General features: G+C 34.9%; 1 long non-coding RNA gene across 2 annotated transcripts in view; it reads left to right on the top strand.

Annotated features, from left to right (window-relative positions):
- The window catches only part of LOC128852125 (uncharacterized), a 269,245-nt gene that overhangs the window by 169,121 nt on the left and 76,541 nt on the right, over nucleotides 1–23,583 (top strand). The window lies entirely within an intron of this gene.

Here is a 23,583-nt window from a genome sequence, read left to right as displayed (position 1 = left end):
TCTTCTGTAAAAAAAGTACTTGGTAAGCTGGAGCTGCACTGATGTGAAGCGTCTGCATGGTGCTGGGAAGGGGAACACCTAGAATGTGCGTTTCCCCCACAAGTGTTACAGACTGAAATTTATGTCTTCAGTCTCTGCTTATCTGAGTGTGGTTCGCTTCAAATGGCAGCATGGGAGGGTTAGATAATTCAGTGAGTAGTCACTTGGGAATTAAGACTATGCTCCTTAGAAGCGTAGCGGGATCAACAGCCCAGCTGAAGTGCATCTACACCGATGCATGCAGCATGGGCAATAAAGAAGAGGAGCTAGAAGTTAGTGTAAGGCCAGAGGACTGTGATACAATTGTCATCACAGAAACATGGTGGGATGACTCACATAACTGGAGTGCTGCTGTGGCTGGCTACAGAGTCTTCAGGCAGGATAGGCGGGGAAGGAGAGGTGGTGGGGTAGCCCTGTATGATGGAGTGAGTTTCAACTGCCTCGAACTCATTGGCAGTGAGAATAGGGTTGAATCCCTATGGGTGAAAATCAGAGGTGAACCTAATAAGGCAGATATTGTGGTGGGAGTCTGCTATAGACTACCCAGCCAGGATGAGGAGTCTGACAAGTTATTCTACAAGCAACTGGGAGAAGTCTTAAGATTGCTAGCCCTTGGCCTCATGGGAGACTTCAACTTGCCAGATGTCTGCTGGAAGTATAATCTTCCAGTAAGGAAGGGGTCAGTAAAACAGCCACCTTGGACTTCTGGAGGGCAGACTTTGGTCTATTCAGAAGGCTGGTTGATAAAGTTCCATGGGAGACAGTCTTTAAGGGCAAAAGAACTCACAAGGGCTCGTACCAGAAGCCTTACCTGGTCTCCCATAAAGCCCATGAGTGGTTTTACTATTGAATGCTCTGAATATGGTTTATAGTATATTTTATACACTTCCTTAAATCATAGCCTACAAGGAACCCAGACCGCTTTCTTTGGATCTTCTCTTAGGAAGGACCAACATTTGGCCCAAAATTTGCCATATAAATTTAATATCCATATGCAAAGTTGTTGCCTGGAAGTAAGAAACTGAACAAAACACAACTATGAAATCCAAAAGAATAGTGTGCAGTGGTTGTTGCCAAAACTGAGACTAAAATAATCCATGTCTCAATAGCAAACATATGATTGATATATTCTATTGAGAGGTAATTGTCTGATACCTCACATTCATTAATACTTTACCAAGGAGGCTGTTATGACTAATACATAATATATACAATCTTTTAAGGCCAAAAGGTATGTATTGAGTGAATAAGTTAGATTTATAGTTTAATAATTCGTTTTTAGGACATATGATGACATAAATTTGAAAAAAGTACGCTGTACTATCTTCAGATCAGTAACTGGAAGAAATTGAAGGGATGTTTCAGTTTAGAGGAAACCTCCGTTGTTTGTTGAAAATCTGTAACCTTAGCTATAACTGTGTAAAAAGATTTCAATGTAGAAACCTTCAATACATTAGTAGCATTTCATAAATCACCAGGTAAATAGAATATTTCAACTTTTGGGAACTATAGATGTGTCCCACTAAGGAAAAAAATCCTTTTCATAACAAGTTACTCTGCCTTTAATAAAATTAAAAATAAAACATTTTTGAAGATCTGTATGCAAAATAAACATGACTTTGGGGCTTTGGTATGAGAAATGATGAGCTGCTAAAATGCATCTACAAAGTTTGATAAGGAATTGGAAATATATGTAAGCAATTTTTCAGCTTTTACTGGCCTTTTACATCTAAATGTTTTAGCATTTTTGTCCCATGTTGATATTAATATTCATTTTTTATTATTAACCAGAAGTCCCTAGAATGCTTGAGCTTCCCTCTGTCAACACTGTTTGCTGTGTTAAAATAAGTGCTAGACTAAGCTGTGAATTTACAGCATTTAGGTTGAGTTCGGCAAAAGCTATGCAAAAATGATCTATAACTTTATTACTTGAGTGCGAACATAAGTATTTCTAACATTAAGAATTAAATACGTGTGCCATATGGTAGTTCTCGGAATTAAGGTGAAATAGGTATTATTGCTACCCAAAATAATTTTTCAGGACACACAAAATAATGCACATAGAAAATAAAAAAAAAAAAAATCTGTCTTTTAAAATTTTGTTTTCTGAGCCATATTTTTTATTATTTGCACAATAATGAAACTGTTGCCATCAGGGTTATTATCAATTAACAGAAATACAAGCTGATCAAGAAAACACAGTATTCCATGAGCTGGGACTTCCTTTGCGTGTGGTGTGATTTTTATTAGTCTCTTAAACAAATTAAAAAATCGGCAAGGTAACGTACATTGTATTTCAAATTTTTCAGAAACTATGTCACCTTCTGTAATTTCTAGGCTAAGTAGACACTAATTTTGCTTCTAAAGTCAAAACAAGTCTACACTGCAGAGGGAAGGTTTAATTACATCTTTAATCAAACCAGCAAGAATAATAGTAGTGTCAGCACAAATTTCATTGTGGGCTGGAGTAAAAATGCTTGCTCCCACACACTTTTCTTCTCTGCTGCTCTTGGCCATCCTACAGTGAGGCTCAAATAGGTTGGCCTTTTCCTGCTAATGTTACATCCCCCAACTACTGTGCAGTAGTACCTCGACAGCAGTGTGACAGCAATAGTTCCAAATCTGATGATGGATAAAAGGCCCACAGTGCCTACTCTGTCATCTGGGAATTTTAGCAGTCCTACTAAACTGAGTCATCTAGGTGATGACTTGACATCTTATTACTTGAACCTAGTAATAAGAAAAATAGCTATGTATTTTTCATCAATAGAATTTACCTTTATAAACTGGTTTTATATGCTTTTTTCTTTATGTGTAGTTTAAGCACAGTCAACACTAAACAACAGTGGATTTTTTCCTACCATGTTTGAAATTGAGTGTGTTTATGAGGATATATCTCAAAGTGCTCTATTTAATTAAAGCCCAAAGAGTCTTTGTTCAGTCTTCATTTTTTTTTTTTTTTTTTGTTGTGTGGGTGTGCATACATGTATTTTCCTAAAATTACATTCGTGCAATCTCATTTCTTCACCAAAAGATTTTGCAGGAATAAAATATTGCAAGTGTTACCATAGCAATAATGATCTCAGAGTATCAAAAATTATCTTGTTAAAGCCCACTATTGGGTGGTTACTTTTGCTGCTCCAGAATCATTATCTTTTGCTTAGTGCACTTCCTGTTTTTTTCCTAGAAATACGAAATGAACGTGACATCATATGATAGTCATGTATGATATAAAACTGTCATTTTTATTCTTATGCCAGTGGGCCCACTGATTTAAGAGTGAGCATGTACGTCAGTAAGATACTTCACCTGAGAACAAACTGTGACTAAACATAAGAATAAAACAAAATAAAACAAAAGTCCAAGTTCCAGAAAATATATAGGATGTGATAGTTTTCTAATTCATATGACAGTAACCTAAAAATAAATCTGTTAAGATCACAGAACTTATAATGGTGTTAAATGAATATAAGCAAAAGGAACATCTTAGCAAAATCTTACGATTGTGCCAGTTTTAAGTGTATGGAATACACTTAAATTTATACATTTATAAATTATAAATGTATAATAAATACATTAATAATGTAATATTAATTAAAATCTACTAACGATGAATATATTCAAGTAGGAAACTTTTAATATTCGAACCATTCAAACATTCAACTACTAATATTAAGTAACAAGGGTTTTGTAACACTGCAGAGATACGATACTATGTATCTGACTTCCTTAGCATTAATAACAATGAGATAATTAAGTGTGCCAAGATTCTGTTGCACAAAATGGTATGAGGTGACTTGTTTTCACAAATTATTCCCTTGTCTAAACAACTTATTCCAAGATATTGACCTTGACATGTGGATCACTAGTGGATCAAATTTTGTATCAGAAGATACTTACAGGATTCTTAGTGCTCCAAGTCAACCAGCATATGCTCAAATTTGATTTCAAGTCAGTTATTTGGAATGAAAGTCACTGGACATAAGGTGAATGTTATGCTGTAAGCAAAAAGATGTCATAATCGTGGTACAAAAAAAGTGTGTAATTGATTTTACTTTCTGATTTTAATTTTTTTCATTTTAAATGTTATAATATATGTTGACAGTTATTCAGAGTTTCCTCAACAGATTTTTAACTCATGCATAATCTCTGAATAGTGAGATTTCTGAGCAGGTCCTCTCCTCATGCCTTGATGTCTCTGAGGGATTTTTGACAGTCAACCTCTTTCCGTGTTTCCTCAGGTGTTCAATAACACAATTGTGAAAGCAACGTTATGGTTTCATTCTTAATTCAGTTCTCATATATGTTAGTCTTTTCCTGTGGATAACATTAAGAATAAAAGATTTAGGTACTGTGACAAAACTTGGCATGTATTACAAAACCATTTCATTTACTCTTCAGGTGTTTGCTTTGGAAGGTAATTAGGCATCTCTATTCTTCTGAAGTTTCCCATTTTTTTATATTCCTGCCTGTCTTCTTGCTGTTTGTGATTTTTTTCTGTTTCATAACATAAAAATCAATATTGAAAGGGAGTGGCTTCTCACATTCCTCCCTGTAGGTTTGTAATGATTTACAAAATACAATTGATTAACCTAATAAAGTCTGAGAGCTGCACTAAACACTTCTCAAACTTCAAACTAGTTTTTTTTTTTTATGTATGCAGTTACACAAGTGTTTAATACTTCCTTGTGGAATAGGCGCTTGTAGAATTTCTCAGAATTATTTATTGCATTAACCTTCATAAAACGACCATAATATTGCTATAGCTTTGTTTAAAAGAACTTACTCGAATTGTACGTGCCACAGTTCTTTCCATTGTGGCAATTGCATATGCTTTGAACCTCTGCTGAAGTACCATTGCTTAATCAATGATTCATATGAAAGTAACTATGTTAAAACAGCAGTGTTGGGTTCTGGGATAATACTACAGTAGAAATTGCACATCTGCAGTTGTATATCATGATGCAACATCTAATCTCATGATTAGATGAGAGTTCATATCCAGCAAATGAGAGTTCATATCCAGGAAAGATATCTTAATGTATTAAAGACCACACGGTGCCTACCGAAACAGATCAGTTGTCAGATGTCTGCATCGCAATTGTGAGTTATTCCATTTATCAGTGATAATATATCATTTGCAAGCATTATAGCTTTTTCATAGCTTATTCAACACAGATGCACAGTCACGGCAGTAAACTACTTTAGAAGTTTAAAGTAATTTATTATCTATGTAATAACATCAAGAACATTATTCTAGCTTGAACAAATTTTACATAGATCAGAAGAGCTTTCTATAAATATCAGAGCCAATAATTTATCATAAATTGCAATTAAATTACCAGTGTATCAGATCAGTGTTAGACCTTTACAAAGTTTTCAATTGAGTTTGTGAAAAATTTGTTTCTCTATTGCTGATGAGTTGTACATTTTACCTATTGTATTTGATGTAACATATCACATAGTATTATTTCTCTTTTTAGTGTTTGAATAATAAGAACTGAAAAATAATTTTAATAGTAAATACATCAGTGTCTTCCAGCATTAATGGAACATTGTATTTTTACTAACAAATCAGTGTCATCTCCATAATAAGAACAGATAAATAAGAACAGGACTGAGATTGTGCATATTGACTAACCTACACGTTGGCTTATTATTTTTTTTTATGCTTTAGAATTTTGACATGTCAGCATTGCTTTCCCATGTCACACTTCTGGTTTATGTCTCTAGTCTTCCTTATGCTTTCTCTGGTCTCTGAGTATTTGCTTGACAAGATATGCATTGATGTATGTGTGAAGTGATCTAGTGTTTTTGTGGATCCCATATTGGTTATGATTTCGGATCATTTAGTATGTTTGATGGGAAGTGAAAATGAAAAACCACGAACATCCAAACAATGTTGTACTTTTAGTATTTTGTAATACTTGCTTAATTAGCTAAAGGACAGAAGCATTTTGCATCTGAAAAAAACCCAGGGAATTTTAATTTTACCAAAATGATATCTAAACAATGGTTATGAGAATTGTGCTGGAAATGAGGAGTATAATTTATTCCCTTTATGTGTGTCATCTCTTAAGAAATTGTAAAAAGGTATCTTTATTCAGTTGCTTCTTCATCAGACGCCAAAATATGCCCATGTTATATTCTTTAATAACCAACACATTGCACTTCAAGGATCACAGTGCAGTCAAAAAAAGAACGCTCTCTTTTATAAGATGTCATATTTTCAGTAGGTCCTTTTCTCAGATTCTCTGGTGAACTTTGCCCTGAAACCATATATTTTCCCATTAGGAACAAAATATGTTTATTTTCAAGACATTATAGTTAGTCTAGAATTGCAAGGACACTAGATATTGAAAATCTGCAGTTCTTCAGGAATACTTCATTATCGCTTTTATATTCATTGCACTTAATTTCAGGAAAAATAATGACTTTTCAATAACTCCTCCAGAAAGATATTCCATTTCTATTACATGCATATACTTGTATTGGTAGAAGAACTAAAGATTTGCTTCAAAAAAAGACTTTTTGTTCATTTTAAGAGATGTACTAGGAAAGTAGGTTAATATTATGTTGCTAGGAAACAGAAGTGGATCCTAGCAACTGCTGCTGAAAATGAAAATTGTATGCCTGTGTTAAAGATGGAGCTTCAACCACAGCCATTCATCTGGCTAATAATATTGTTTTCTTGAAGAGGATTAATTTTGTTGTCGTGATCTTTGCTATCTTATTAGCAAAATAGTATTTCTTTTTTACTTAGAAAAGGAAAATATTTTTTTTGTCTGTTAGGGTATCTCACAGTGTGCTAGTAACATGCTCAGTATTCAGCTAGACCAGAATTGTAACCTTTGGAGATCCACATTCCTCATTTAAATGCAGGACTCACCAGTGAGAAAGATACTCATTAACCTGTGGCTGTAGGCAATCAGTACTCTAACGGAGTATTTGTTTTAATGAATTTTTGTGGTTGTGTTCAGGGACTGAATATCTGAGGGATGAATTGCGCCGTTGAGGTCCAAAAGTATTTTTAGAAAAAGAAAAACTAAAAAGAGATGTTTTTAAATACAGGAAACCCACTTTTATTTTGGCACTTGTTTAATTTCCTTCCCAGACTTTTATTTTTCCTCTTCTCTCTTGCTGTCTTTTTTCACAAAAGTTCGTCTCATATCCTTAGTACCTTTGCTTTTCTGTCAACTTTTTTGTCTCTTCCTCTCCCACTTCTTACACAGTATCCTTTCTTCTGTTTTCTCAGACTTTGCTTACTTCCAACTTTTTTTTTTTCTATCTTACTTACCCTACTTCCCTGATCCACATAGTTATATTCATTCCTCCCAATGAACCTTTGTACTGGAAAACATAGGGCATTAGATATAAGACGCTGTAACTTTATGATTCATTTTAGTGTTACTCACTAAATTCAAAGGCACACAGGACTGTATTAGTGAAAGCAGCAGAATGGTAGAGATAAGTCATTTTTACTTTCAGCGTGTAGGCTGACACTGTGCAAGGTCAGGACTACTTGGTCTATATCCATATGACTTCTCTATCTACATATGTATGTATGTGTAGACACATAAATATATTAATTGACTGGTAGCATATGGTACCAAATTTATGTGTATATTCTTGCACATGCATGTGTAAAGGTGTCTTAAAGGTGTGTAAAGTCTTTCCGTTAATACCAAGATAAATACTGGTGTAGGAGTAATATAAAAAAGAACAACATGCACCGCTGATATAGGTTCCAGCATGTGTTATCCTTCTGTGTTATATGCGAGTTAATCTTGTTTTATAGAACAATAGAAAAAGCAATAGAAAAGAATAAAGCATATGAAACAGGCCAGGCAGTTATTGTGATGCAAAATGCTGTCTCCTGCAGGTGAAGGCCTAATAAGGGGTAGGAATTCTGAGGGATTTTTGAATATTTTGAATATTTTTCCGATATTTTGAATATCGGACATGAAAGAAATAAGGGAAAACATATGAAGAAAAGAAAATCAAATGTGTTAGAATTTACACTCTATAATAATCTTGGGTAAACTACCTATGCATATAGGCAAATGTTGCTAAGGAGTAGCTTTGAAGAGATTGTGATTTATGAAGTGGGGGTGTTTTTGGAAGAAGAACATGAATGAGTGTCAAGAAAATATGAAGAATCAGTCAGTTCTTACAGGTAAGGAAGACTGTAGAAATTGAAAATAAAGAAAACCTTTCTGCAATGTGGTTCAAAGAAACACAAAAAATAGCTGTTTAGAGATGCAGAAGTACAAGTTACATTTGTGGTGGTCTGGTTTGGGCATGTAAATATGTATTGTAGAAACTGTTGTGATGCTGTTGGGAAGCTCTCCTTTCTCACTCATGTCAGAAAGCAGTCAATCAGAAAGTAATCAATCAAGACCTGAAGCAAAAAGGCAAATTTCTTCCTATTTGGCTACTGGCTGTTTTTATGCCCTTCTTCCTACAAAACTTAGGCAAATAACTTTTAGGCTTTATTTTTTGCAAACTAAGGAAAAACATTGGGCTATCGGTGTCTATGGGGCAAGAGCTGCGTGTAAGTGTGAGGTTCCACATCTTTTTCTTGCTAGAGTTCCACAGCCTGGATGCCTTTGCTAAAATACATATATCTCAGTAGAGAGGCTTTTGCCATTTAAGACTATAGATCAGAACTAACAGTTTTAATTTAATCTGTACAGAGTTCTGTGACTAATTCCGTTCTTACCTACGGAATGGTCATATTTGCCAACAGAGCTGCCATATCCTATAAATCAGCCTTCTGTGAACACATGTGAAATATAGTCTTGGAAAAAATACATTATGTTTTGGTTCTTGCCTGCTCTTGGAAAGTCCATGTTTGTGAGATAGTCTCATAGAGTACTTAGGCTAACAGAAAATTACTCTATCAGTATTAGAAACTAATATCTCAGTCCTGAGAGGACACAAACTAGAGTCAATAAATACACTTGTTTGTGTGTACATATGCTTATAAATCAGCTCACAGGCAAAAAAAAAAAAAAAAAAAAAAGTTGCTGTTACAAGTTTACTTTCATTGTAAGTAATGGTTAAAAAGGCTATTAGAATCTAGTTGCCTAAACATTCAGTTGAATAGAATTTGGAAGACTCCTTGCTGCAATATTGACTTCTCAATCCCACTAATATTGAAGAGTATTTTTAATGATATTTCAGTTTAACCAAATAATTGAGTAAAAGATTATTTATTTTCAGCATGCATTTTTTCTTCTCTCTCTTTAACTTGGAAGCACTTTCTGGATCAGAGATTTTGGGTATTGTTTCACATTCTTGTAGAAACTTCTGCCTCATTGAGATCACACTCAGACTAGTTTGTCCCCTTTGTAATCAGAGTGCAATAGTGTCACCATGGCTGCAGGTTAAGTATGAGAAAAAGTTTGTGTGGGAGGATGTTTAAATGATGCAGTTGTAAGAAAAACAGGAGAAAAAAGTTATGCATAATGCAAAATGAACAAAATTCTTCCTGGTAGTGATAACATTTTAGAATTTTCCTCTATGTGAAAGTTATCTTGAACTGCATCACCTCCTAAACCTTTCTTCAAAATGTCATAACCAACAGATTTTTTTTTGATGTACAAGTGTATTTTTATAATATAGCATATGTAAGTCAAGCAAGGTACTGTAGCTGTCTTGTGTCCATCACTCCTGTTCTTGTGATGAAATAGAATGAAAAGATTGAGTAGAGGACCGAAGAATGTGAGATAGAGGAGGGTTTTTTTGAGTAGTGAAACTTTTCCAACTGTAGAATACAGAAGCTTCTACTAACCTTTAACCAGGATCATTAATCAAGCAAGGATTTAAATAATCTCTACTGTTTCCAGACTGGCAAACAGCCTGAAATTATGGCATAAAAATAATATTAACTACATGTATATGCTTGTATAGCCTAAGGATTGATATTAAGGAATTATGTCCGTGCTTACAAAAATAAATGTAGGGAAGATTTTTCAGATTCTGTAAGTCTTAAGACAACAATGTGAATGGTTAGCTCAAAATTTGTTCTTTATGCAGGTTCTGTAACATTGTAGTCTAAGTAGTTTTAAATACAACTGTAATAAAAAAAAAGGATAATACACAGTTGTGTGCAACTAAAACGACACAATACTTTTTAAAACGTGCAAGCAGGCATGTACTGGGTTTTTTAAAATTAAAGTTCTTTCACTTTTTTTTATCTGCTAAGAAACTTAAAAATACTGGTAGTGTTGTAGGCATCCAAATATCATGGTAGTCTACAGGTTGATAACCACTTAGGTAACATTATTTATATAAAATCTACATTCTCGGTCATATTCAAAACTAGTGAATTGCATGCATGTTTGTACTGGACCTTTGGGAATGGCATTTCTTCAATAAGGTCATGCATAAATTATAATATGTGGAAGAAATCAGTGTGTGTGATAAAGCTTATTAAAGCAACTTAATGAAAAGACAGGAGTTGACCTTTGTGTGAGGTTGTAGAAATCACTGAAGGGAAGATCCCTGAACCTGGAGTCATGTCTCAGGCTCCCTTAGCATCCTAAGTGGGTGTATCTCTTTTTAGAAGAATGTGATGCTCTTTCATGCTGGTTTCGTGGGTCATTCAAATAATATTCCCATTTTATACCTGACTTTTTTTTCCATTATTTTTTTCCTTTGAAGCATTTCCTCAGCTTCTGCTATGGCCAGAACTAAAGCTGGTATGCACATACTGACCACAAGATATACACCTTGCTTGAGTGTCTGACAACTCAATCAACTCCCAGCCTTGTGCAGTCTTGCATTATGGCTGTTTTACATGGGCTCCCTCAATAAAGGTAAACTCTGCCTAGGAACAATTATATACAGTAGTTGCTTAGTTAATAAAGGGCATTGTTCCTTTAAGGCAACAAAGCTATTTTAAACAGAATAATCCTTGTAAACACAGATAAAACCTCAATAAATAAAAAAATACTAAAAAGTAATCAGCACCGTATCAGTTTTTGATTAATAAGTACCTAAATCTTATAACCTGCTGAATATGGGTGTTAAATTTGACTAAGTTAGATCTCAGTGGTGTGAGCTGGTCTCCCATTTTAAGTCAAATAAAATAAAATTAAGTCAAATAAATAAAATAAAAAAAATTACAGGAATTACTTTGGTAATCTTACTTGGGCCCTCAAAGGGATTTACGATATATCACGATGATCTGTTGGTCAGGATCAGAGTGAAACAGCTCTGTTAAAAAAAGGTGCTAGCACAGAGTAAGCTCCCAGTACAATATTCTGGTTATCGTCTGCTTCATTAACCACAGACTGATCACATATTAGATTTCTCCTTTCATATATTTTCCTGTGTTTGAGGGCATTGGGAATGCAATGGAGGAGGTGGATAGATAGGGGATGCAGGAACAATTAGAGATGATTTGTCCATGTTTCAATACATTTATTTCTTCATCTTATTATTTTCTTACAGTATTCTCACCTATTTTTTTTTAAGATAAATGCCTTGCATTTCATATATTTAAAGGTATTGTTTGAGGACCTTGATGGAAAATTGACAGTCTTAAATAACTGCTTTATGAATTTTAGGCAGCGTCACCTAAGTCTCAAAGCCTGGCTGAACACACTTTAATGAAACTTTAACAGATCCAAAAAAGATGTTGACATGAACAAACTTTTATGATTAAATTAAGAATTGTTTCCAGTCCAAAACCGCAAATTAACTAAAGCAAAAACAATCCTAATGGCTCCAGCACACTAAGCAGGATTAAAGAAAATGTGTGCTATACCTCGCAGTGATCATTGATCAAAACTGCAGTCTCTATAGCCCTAAGGTAACTGAGTCAGATTTCATCATTGTAAACCTTAAGGTATGAAATAGAAATTGGACTTGCATGGTGATGGAAGCTGGCTATGAAATTAAGAGGCCTTGGCTCGCAAAATGTGAGAAGTTGGCATACTAAATGGAAATGATGCTCAAAGGAGTTCACAGTAAGAATGAGAAAAGCAGCTTATGCCACTCTGGAAGAATAAACTGCAGTTCTCTTTTTACAGCACTCATATTTCACACATTAATAAGTATTGGGAAAAAATATTAAAATATATGTTAAAGTAGGAATAAAAGTAGGGATCCTTTAATAAGCATATAGGAAGTAAAATCTTATGCCATGTTTTGCATCAACTTTGCAAGAAAAGATCTAACTAGCTACATGAAATATATTTTCCTCAAAAAAAAACCAAAACCCAAACTAATAAGAAAACTAGCACTTGAAAGGGGTTTGAGTAAACGATGAATAAAGGCAATTTCTTTTTATAAGGATTTTTATGGTTGCATTTCTTATTATGTGAAGGAAAGTTCTTCATTTGAGAAGAAAGGGGGGCTTTTTAATCTGTCTCTCAAGTATCTTTATTAATTCTTTATATTAATTGTAAATCCTATATCTTTTACTCAACAAGAGGATCAGAATTTGAAATCCGGAAGAAGGATTACTAGGTGAAGAAGACCAAGCCTTGACCACCCTATCTCAGTTCTGATTGTACTTTGCTTTTCAAAATGGAAACCACACATTGTGTCAGTGGGATTCCTCCTGAGAATATGGGCTGGAATCTCTAAATTAAATATTGGATAAGAAAGAAGTCCTAAATGCCTAATAATGCAGAGGTAATATGAGGGTGTTGTTCCTAACCTGTCTCATCTCAGCTGACCAATTATAGAAAGAAAATAGAAATTCGCTTTTATATTTTTATTTTAGAGACAAAAAAGTGTTTGAGGGACTAGGTCTGCGGGGTCTGTGTGGCCAATGAAAGGCAATAATATAGTCAAAGCATAATTGTTTGGTTTGATTCCTGTACCTAACACATGATGACAGGGTTCAGAAGTATAGCTTTTCCCTATTATATTCCCTATAAGCTTTTCCCTTATTCTCCTTTTATTCCCACTGGAATGAACAACCATCTAAGACGTCTTGAAAATGGACTGAATAGATGTGGGAGGGGATGGTGGAAGGTGTTGCAGTCCTGGTTGCTGCAGGAGCTAGAGCCTGGTTTTGGACTGCTGTTATGTGTATGTAGGTGTCTTACACCACCCTTACGTAGTTACTTCTGTTTCCTGTATACTCCGTGTTCTTCCACCACTCCACAGTTGGCATTTGCAGCAGGCGTATATATTTAGCAGCATGAATAGTCTTGCTTTGTGGCCAGGCAAATCTATTTAGCTGCTACAGATTGCAAGTAGGAAGAAGGGGTCAAAAGGGAAATATTGGGAAGGAAGTACTAATTTAGTATCTAGGACTTTTGATTCTGAACTTTAATATGATCTGTGTGTACTTACTATTAAGATATCACTATTGTTGGTTCAGCTTACTTTCTACCACCTTTTTTGGAAAACAGCCTCCTAATAATGTTCCATTTCTTGAAATAAATTTAGGAAGTTTGAAGTGCTAGAAATGTGCTTATTTCTGGGTACTTCTTTCTAGGAGAAAATATCAGCATAGAGCTGGTAAAATAGATCTCTCATACACATTTTCTTTCTCTCTCTCACACAATATATTTATATTGCAGTATGTTTTACATGCAAACACGTGCAGATCCGTATAGGATGTTTAGGAGATAACTTAGGAAAGAAGCAAAAATGTTGTAATAAACAAACATCGATTGCATGAACAGTACCTGTATGCAATATAGTAATATGCAAATTCGTGGTACATTTGTGTTGGCAGTTACCCTTGGGGCCAGTTATCTCTATCCTGTTCTGCTTTGATACATCCCTATTTGATTAGACATAATGATTGCTTAAGCATCATGATGATTATCTGGCAATAATTTTAAATGTTTTTAGATCAAGTTTGCAAATGGAAATTGTTGGTCAATCCATAGTAAATCAGTGTAACATTAGTTACTCCATTTTCAAATGCCCAGGTAAGCTGTTCTGTCAGAAGTTCCAGAAAATAAATCACTCCTTGTGTTAGTGGAGTGGCATAATTGTAGTAATAGGTTTTATTTGCGAATTTCTTGCAGTTCCTCAAGGGGGATCTTAGAGGGTGAGCAGGTGTCCTCTCTTGCTAGAGAAAGGAGAAGATTAAACACAGGTACTGAGTGTCAACTTCAAATTCTGTTCAATTCTTGGATTCCTTTCTACTCTCCAGCTGAGGACACATTTGAAGACACTGATCAAACATGACATGAGATAATACTGAGTGCTGTGTACAGCTAGAAGACATTAAAAAGAGCTGTGTGTGATTTTGTGATCCCTAACTTCTTACTTGTAGGGAATAAAGTTAATTCAGTAGCAAGAGTGATACCTCTAGCTAGGATTTAGCAAGAAGCTCTTAGAGGAATAGAGGTGGATCTGAAGAGAGGCACTGCAAGTCCTGTTGTATGCTGGTCCAGCTTACAAGCGGACATTAGTGGATAAAAGAGTTATTATCATCATGAAACATACCTGTGGGATATTCTCACTCGTGCCTGGGAATAGATCTCCAAGGCCAGAGTTCTCAGGAGGGGTTGACACATCTTTTACTATTTAGTTGCTTCTGTATTTCTATATGTGTATTTTATTCATATCCTGAAAAAAATCTTAAACATAACTATATTCATGATTTTTGCATGTGAAAACCACATAAGGAAATTGCATTTAGATTTCTCACATTTTAGGGTGGATTTCACCTAGGTTTACTTATTTGTTGTGAGGGATCCTTGATATATAGCAACAGCCTTTTTTTTTGTTGTTGTTGTTGCTGTTAGCCACCTGGCAAAGGGCTTGCAAAGGGTTCAGCTGAAGTTGAAGTAGTAAAACCAATGTACACAGTAGCTAATTAAATTGGCTGAAGTTACTTTGGCTCCAGCTTCAGGACTTTAGGGAAAGGCCTTACTAATTTTTTTTTTCCAATTTACTTTCAATGATCTGAAAACGAAGTGCAGCATGCTATTCCACTAAATAATAAAATACCAGAATATTTCAAATTAACATTTGTAAGTTACTGCCAGATTACCTGTCTAGGAAAAGAAAATAAGGATATGTATATTCAGTGTCTCTGACAGAAAAATTACAGTTAAAATTTTAAGATTGCATGTTAGTGGATGATTACAAAATTACAAGAGTGTACTTCCAAAAAGAATTATAAGGCTGAACCTCAGTTGCACTGGGCTTTGGTGCAATAGTAAACTGCAGCTGAAAATAAGAGTATAAAATATGACAATATTATGTAAATATATGTGAAAAATATTCAATGTTCAACAAAAAGAATCCTCCTCTAAGAGAAAAGTGACCAAATCTGTGATCTTTTTTCACATATTTATACTTCTTACCAGTTTGATTTCATACTGTTGGTGTGAATATATACCCTCTTACATTGCTTATCCTTGTTAATATTTTGGGTTCCAAATCAAGGAATTATTGGAGAGAGAACTTATATTGTAAGAAAATTATTTTGCTGATAAATTAAAGGAAGCATTTAAGTGTTATCCATAACTATTGCAAATTTTGAAATGGAGGGGGAACCCAGTCTTTAATACACAGATGTACAGAGGCATAATAAGAGGCTTTTTTTCCACAAGCATACTTTAGTGCATTGTTCTAGGTTGTTCAGGTGGAAAATTCATCTTGCCCATAAATTTGTATGTGAAAATAAACCCCAAAGACTGATTTTTCTCTCCTGAGAGTCCAGCAAAAGCACTTAGACTAGACTAGATCTGTAAAATCTGCTTTTCTACCTTTGCATTTTGGCTGGTAAACTTTGTGGCACTAAGCGTAGCCTTCAGTATAATTTTGGATAGAAACTTTGTGCATTAGGTCTTTCCTCTTTACTGAATAACTGAAAGAGTTCAATCCTGTATGTGGTTTTATAGTAGAGTCTGTAACCTTGCACTTAAATCTACGCAAAAATGGGCTTTTTTCTGATAAATCTCGTACCTATTGACAATGTTCAGCCCATCCCCAGACATTTTGGACTTCTTATTTGTATCCTAAATTTGAATATAAATTATTTCCCTTCCTAAATTTCCTTAAAATTTTTGATATTGTACAACAACTAGGGCTCAGAAATGTTGAAGCTCAACAATGTATATGACTGGTGATAGCATTTTGGATAAGATAACATGACCTGTTTTTATAAGAACTTTTGCCCTCTTGAACCTTACCCTCTATCTCTACCTTTTTGTTAATATAAAATTGACCACTGTAGATTGTTTTAAAGAAGTAATAAAATCAAGGAGATAGACAAAAGACAATCTAAAAATACTTCAGTATGAAAATATTAAATGCAAGTGTATGTTAATACATAAAGGTGATCAGAAGAGAAAAGGTGTAATTAATACTTTTCCTATTTATGTCACTTAAGAAATTTAGAAATTCTGTTTCTTAATGTTACATTTAATTCTTGCTTCTTGTCTGTTGTTTAAATATTGCACAGTCATATTTCCAAACTGTTATGGATCCTAGGAATACCACAATGCTTCAGCAAAAGATGAACTGAATACGTCATGCTAGAATGCTGGGCTTTATCTAGTGCCATACAAAGCTGAGCTAGGGAACAAATATTTTATATGAGTTATTTGAATCTATAGGTGTGACATCTGTTTTCAATTGATCTGTTCATTGGTATCAGTGAGCTATTGATAGCCTTGCTGAAATATTAGTAGCATAATTAAGAAGGGGATTTTGCAAATTAGATAGGAAAGTACTAAAAGTTCTAGGTAAGAATTGGAAAATAAGATTAAATTTAGAGCAATTCTTTCCTTACACTTCACAAGTAACTTATTTAATTTCTTTTTTTTTATATAATTTCTGTGATGAACAAAATCCTGATGATAATAGGTTTTTCTGTATATACATTTTCTGTGGGCATGTCCATAGACAAAAATTCTGGCTGCCCAACATCTCACACCAAATCAAAGAGATTTGAATATGTGATCCGAGACAAGGAGAACTCTGTTCTTGAATAACTTCTGAAAGTAAAGGTTAGAGCTGCAGCAGCTTTAAAAACTGCTAAAGCCTTATGCATCTTTGCGTAGCAAAGTTCATGTGTGAGTTCAGCTGGTGGCAAATTGACTTGCCTAACCCTGCTTACCCAAAGCAGAGTTTTTATGCACAATATTTTGGTGCCCTGCGAGTGTGTTGCAAAAGTCCACAATTACTACATTTACTTCTTTCCTTATCTCAGCTGGACATAAGACTGTCATTTGGAACATGGGAGTCTTAACCTTACATCTTTGCTGTATCCGATTTGAAACCAAAGATTTGAAACCGATTTGAAACCATATGATGCTGGCTACCAGAATCTCAGGTGAAAACTATCATTAATTGGTTCTGTGATTTTCTAGGGGTTTAAGCCTTTGCTTTCAGCCATGCACTTGGCTCTCAATCTGAACTATCCTTTTAAGATTTTTCCTTTTGAAAATTGGCATGCTTCCACAAAAAGGCTGTGTTTTGAAGAATGAGGATTTTTAATGCATCACCAAAAATTCCTGACAAGTTCTAACCTTTCTCCAGCTCCACCCATTTTCTACTGATTATGACTTGCCCAAAATCACACTGCAAATACTTGAAGGAGGGCATGCTTGCACTGCAGGTACAGGCAGGTCTGAGCTCACTTTGGTTGTGCTGGGTGAAGGACAGGGACATAGTGGGCAGAGACACCCATGCTAACTCAATGAAATTCCAGCTACCTTAGTGCCATCCCTTGCACCACCTAATTTGACCAGCTGAGAGCTCAAAGTTAGTGATTGTTAGCATAGTTCACTATTAGGGAAACTTCATCTGACCATTAATTGTTCAAGGAGACAAAAAGAGAATTTTTCAAACAGAGTCTTGAAAGTTCTGCCTTTGGTTTCCAAAATAGAAAGACCTGATTTTATCTGGAGTTGCAGGAGCACCTGCAGCTAACCATAAGGGTCAAAGTGGTTGTAATACTGTATGTGAAACAATTGTTCTAGTGCCTTAGAATCAGCTGTATAAATGACACAAAATTGATACGCTTTATAAGATTAGTAGAAAATTTGCTCTTCCTCAGCTATCATCTTGGTATATAATCTCCCTATTCACTATAGATAAATTCGTTCTACCTAAGTTACAGCCCTATGTAGAACACATAATTGTATGTGAATTCTCCACTACCCTCTGTTTGCAAAATGCACAATACCTTCTCCCAATCAACATACCTTCAAATAACCCTTTTTTGTGTTCATTCCAAATAGTCGCTAAACTGAAGGATAATGATGTTCTCGCTAATCTGCTTAATCTCTATGTGGAACATTGGAAATGAACAATTATTTTCATTAAAATTTCATGAAATTTTTGCTTAAACTAATTCTCCCCGCCCCCCCCCCCCTCCCGCAGCCGATCTTAACTGGTAGATAAAGACAGTATGCTGCTGTACAAGCTAATTGCACATAATTTCTACCATAAACCCATAGCAGGAGACTTCGTGCAGGTGGACCCTGAGACTGAATTGTGCAGATATGGGCCACAGCTTCCAGACATCAGGCACTTTGGCTGGAGTTCAGATATCAGAAATCCCAGACGAATGCACAGCACTTTACTGTGTTAATAAGAGAGGCTAAGATTTCTTACACACCACCTCCACCCCCGACCCGACTATAAATCCATATCTGTCTAATGAAAAAGTAACATAACTAACAAGTGGTGTGTAGAGCTGCGACATGAATGAAGCCCCATTTCATATGGACTGGTGCTTTGTGGTTGGTGGCCTTGATGGTTAAGGTACAGAAATCCAGAGTCTTCCCCTACAACTGAGTGTTTATAAGTGCTGGCATGCAGATTCTCAGGTATCATAAAAAATGTGAACTCCTGCAGCCTTTCCCTCAGCCAGAAACTAATCTGATCTCAATCCTCAGTTTGACCATCTATTTTGCAGAACATATGGTAACATAATAATCTTTGAGATCAGTGTCCTTTTGTTTAATTTCATTTGAAATGAGGCTGTGGCTTCCAAAGCTATTTAGGGAAGACACATGCATATGCATTGAGTGTAATCAGACAGCTCTTGACAGCAGAAGAATGTGTAGTACAAACAACACTGTATTTTTCCTAACTGTTGTTAGTGAAAAGTTAGAGTATATTTATCATTATGCTGGAGATTTGCATGGAAACATTATTGTCTTTTCCACTTTGACAAATTTGGACTAAATCTTGATTTCTGCCTTAGGAAATAATGTCAAATGAACTAGCTGTCTTAGATCTTCTAAGGGACAGAAATAGGGTGATGGACAGTAAAGCAAGAGATTACAGAACTATGGATTTGTGAAATTTAGATTAGTTTTGAAGTTGCTCTGAAGCTGCCTTCTGACATTGCATACCTAACAGTTACTTGAGGCTCATAAGAAATGCTTTACATTTCTCGTACAGGAACCTTGTCTCTTCTTCCAAAAAAAATTTGGAAGTTAGTTCTTAATATTTTATAATTTTTGTGACTTTCAACCTTACAAAGCAAATCCAGATAACTTGCCTAACTTTTAAAAGAGCAAAGAAGCAATTTTTTGCTGAAAAGCTATAAATAATTCTCATTGTATTTAAAACACTGATTTAGTACTAATTAAAATGGAAAACCTGGTCTTCCTCTGAGATAATATGCTTCTGTGATGCATATGATTATGGTTGTAATACATAGTTTATCAGAGGCTTTTGCACCACTAAAATATTATTCTTGGCAGACAACAGTTTCAATGAAATTTGAACCACAGTTTATACAAATTCTCCTAACAAATTCACGTATTCTTCCACGGAAGGTTGGAAATCAGAGCAGCAATGACCCTTTCAAAAATATGAAAAGTCTGGAGAATGATCCTATGGAAGTGGCACTGATTACCTGCAGTTTATTCTCCATTTAGAAAAGCTCATGCCTATCACTGCTTGCTTTATCTTTGACTTTAAAATGTGACAACATTATAAGAGCCCTTACTCCCTGCTGATGCTGCCTCATTGGACTGCTTTTCTGTAGATTTATGGAGGGATCTACTGAGATGGAGCTGAATTATGTGGTATTGTATTTATTTCTCTGGGGAGTTACCTCATTTAGAACCCTCTTTGCATTTGCTAGTTCAAAATATACTCAAACATTGAACTACAAACAGACACACATGCTCTTAGGCATATACTTACACATGCATATACACAGAGGAATATGTACATATATACTTACACATGCATATATACAGAGGAATAGTAAGCTTAAACTGCATCCTAGAAAGGAAAAAAATCATATTTTAAACTGACAGATAAAATTTCTAGACTTTATATGTCAATATATTTTGCATTTGTGAATGAAATGGCTTTTTGGATACCTGAAATTAATGCTGAAACACTTTCAATGCATTTGCCTTACTTCTGAGGCACAGAGCAGAGCAGTGGGAGTTTCTGAAGGGACCAAGGGAATATGTACTCTGGTTGCCAGAAGCAATAGAAGAGAATGAGTATTTAAGAGATGAAAGAAGCTTTATGTAGGTTTTGTTTTGGGGTTTTTTTTTGCGTTATATATTATGTCCAATTTAATTTCTGACATCCTTGCTTTTCATTTGAAATCATTGTTTAGCTGAGCAATATTCCAAAGCTTGCAATCTAATTATTATTAAAACTGAGGAGTAAAAGAGATGTTACAGAAGTGCTTGTGATCAGCAACCATTGATTTCTGGATTTGTATGCCACATCTGCTCTAAATTCTAGTTATGAACAGTATTATCTTGTGACCTTTATGAACAGTAAAGAATAATGAGGAACGTGTGGAAATGAATTTGCTGTGACCTAGGGTACTTCTAATAAGCTGCACAAGCCTGTGGAGTCTCTGATGCATTCACAAACTCTATCCATTTTGAAAGACAACTCTTGAAATTTTGGGATCTTACTGGAATGTCTTGAAATAGATGTTGCTAGGCTTTTATAGTCAAAGATACTATGTTTGTGAGTCTATATCATAGGCTAAAAGAACTCTTTGAAATTCTTTAAGCATGTCCAGATAAAAACTACAAAACCTGTAAAGTATGTCTGAAAATTGCAGTCAGATAGTGGTGACTTTTCCCACTCAACATGAAAATTATTGTTTATTCTGAATAATAACATTTTCAAAAGCAACTTAAAAAACTATTTAAAGGGCTTAACGATCTGAGTTATTATCTAAATACATTCAGTTTCCAAAGGATGTATGTAAGAAAAGTTTATATAAACAAAATGAAAAAAAAAAAAGAGATAGATAAGCCCAGAACTTTAAAAGACATTAAAAATGCATTTAGTCTCATGTGCAACACCATTTAATTTGCAAAAAAAAATAAAAAAATCCAGTTTCTAGTAATGAACTATTAAAATATTCCTGGCCAAGAGAAGTGCCAGAAAGAAATTAGTTTTATTAGGCTGTTTCACAAAGTCTCAAAATTAGCATATTGCAGATGCACATCATTTAATAGTCATTTAGCCTGACTAATTTCATTAATCAACACCTGAACTTTAGTCTGAATAAGAAGATGCGATGCAGCATTCCTATTTCAGCAATGACTCTGCAACGTGCTTCTGTTTGGAAAACCTGAATTGTTACATTTAATCAATATTTTCCAAAGACTTGAATATAGTATGTGAACATGCTTTTGAGAATCAATATAAACACTCATAAGACTAAATTTTAGCTTGGCAATTTGAAAATTTTTGGATTTTGACTTTCTTTGGTCTCACTGTCCAGTAATCAGAACATGCAGAAACTCAGAAACTGTGAACCCCTGATTTGGGGCTGAAGGATTAAGATTTGGAGGTTGGAAGAATGCTAAGGGGCAAGTGTCATATGTACTTGCTTTGTTCTTGTGCTTTTGCTGGACCTGCACTTTGGTCCCTGTCAGAAGCAGAACATGGACTAAGCAGACCTTTCCTTTGAGTCTTGTCTTCTTGTAAGTGTTTTCTGTCTTTTTTTTTCCTGTCACTAGAGTTGTATTCCATTACTGTAGTGAAGACTAAGCTGAGGGATGTTGCGCGTGTTGTCACAATGCCTTGTGTAATGAGGCACTAACCTCTGCAGCCTCTTAGGTGCTGCCCTGTAAAAATAACTATACCATGATTAATAACATATACTACATGATTTTCCACTTCTCAAGTAAAACTGTGGAGGCTTTATTGATCAATTTAAGGAAATAAAGATTAACTTCAATGAAACAGTGGGAGTGGAATTAAAGAGAAGGCTCAGATGCTAAATCAATATTCAGATTGTATGTTTGTTCAAGAAAAGTTTAGTTTGGATATTAGAAAAAAAAATATTTACAGAAAGAGTGGTGAAGCATTGGAGCAGACTGCCCAGAGGAGTGGTGGAGTCTTTGTCCTTGGGGGTGTTCAAAAAGTGTGTAGGAGTGGCACTTCCAGACATGGTTTAGCAGGTATGATGGTTTTGGGCTGGGTTGGACTTGGTAATCCCAGAGGTCTTTTCCAATCTTAATGATTCTCTGATTCTCTGTGATCTTTCACAAGTTTACCGAACATAATAAACTAGGACAATCGGGCTCCACAATTGGGTTCCATAATACCAGTACATAATACCTCCATCTGTATCTATGTTTTAATACTGTTATTTTAGTAAGTCCAGATCCTTCCATCAGATCATGATGTGCTGGTGTCCTCTGTCTAATCAGATCTTTAATTAGTCTGGTGGTGCTTTTAATTGTGTAAATAATCTGAAAAGAAATATTACAAAATAACTGAAAGTTAACTGAAATAGGTGCTTCAGCATTATGATAGAGAATTTAGACTTAAGTTTGAAAATGATTCCGTAACATTATTCTGTAATGAAGTAGACCTTCTTCTGGCTTAGGGAAATTCCTGAGAAGTTGGAAGGATATGCCAGCGAAGTGCTTCTACATGTTCAGACACCTGTCCTTGTGCCTTAGGTAATGGTTGAAGATACAGGACTCCATGGACATTTGCTTTGACTAAGAACAGCTGTTCTTTTCTTACACTGTTTCATGACACTGGCATGAACACCTTCACTTTTCCCCCTTGGTAGTTTCGTGAACTAAATCAAGGTTTCAGATGACATGGACCCTTGAAACTTCTGAAACTTGAATACATTATTTGAATAATTCAGTGTTGATGAGGTGAATTGTTCTATGGATCAATAGAAGGGAGACCGTGATGTTTGTCATAACAAACTAGAAATGAATTGCCATTTTGCTTATTCATCTTAATCATTCTCCTAGATAATACTCTATTGTTTTACTACATAATTCTTTGTCAATGCATATTCTCATTTTAGAAATATCCCTGCTAAAGAAAACTGTTGTAAGGTTTCTCTCACCAGTCAGGACAATTAAGTAAAATAGGCTGTATTATTTTTTTAATTAATTTCAGTTATTTTCTTGCTGCATGTTTTTAGAAATTAAGTGATATACTATCATGTATGGCCCATCAGAGTGCCTAAATTTCATTGTTTACTAAGATCTCTTACAACATGTCACTACTGCCAGTAATGTCGTATGTATTTATCATAATTGACGAGTAGAATTTCATCTTCAAAGATATAAAATTCTATGCCTATTCCTACATTCTAGAACATATTCCTCTTAAAGTCAAAATGAC

Source organism: Cuculus canorus, chromosome 4 (genome assembly GCF_017976375.1).
Source record: "Cuculus canorus isolate bCucCan1 chromosome 4, bCucCan1.pri, whole genome shotgun sequence".
NCBI classification, from domain to species: Eukaryota; Metazoa; Chordata; class Aves; order Cuculiformes; family Cuculidae; genus Cuculus; species Cuculus canorus.
The sequence above is the reverse complement of the archived record's forward strand: the minus strand, read 5'-3'. Positions and strand labels throughout refer to the sequence as shown.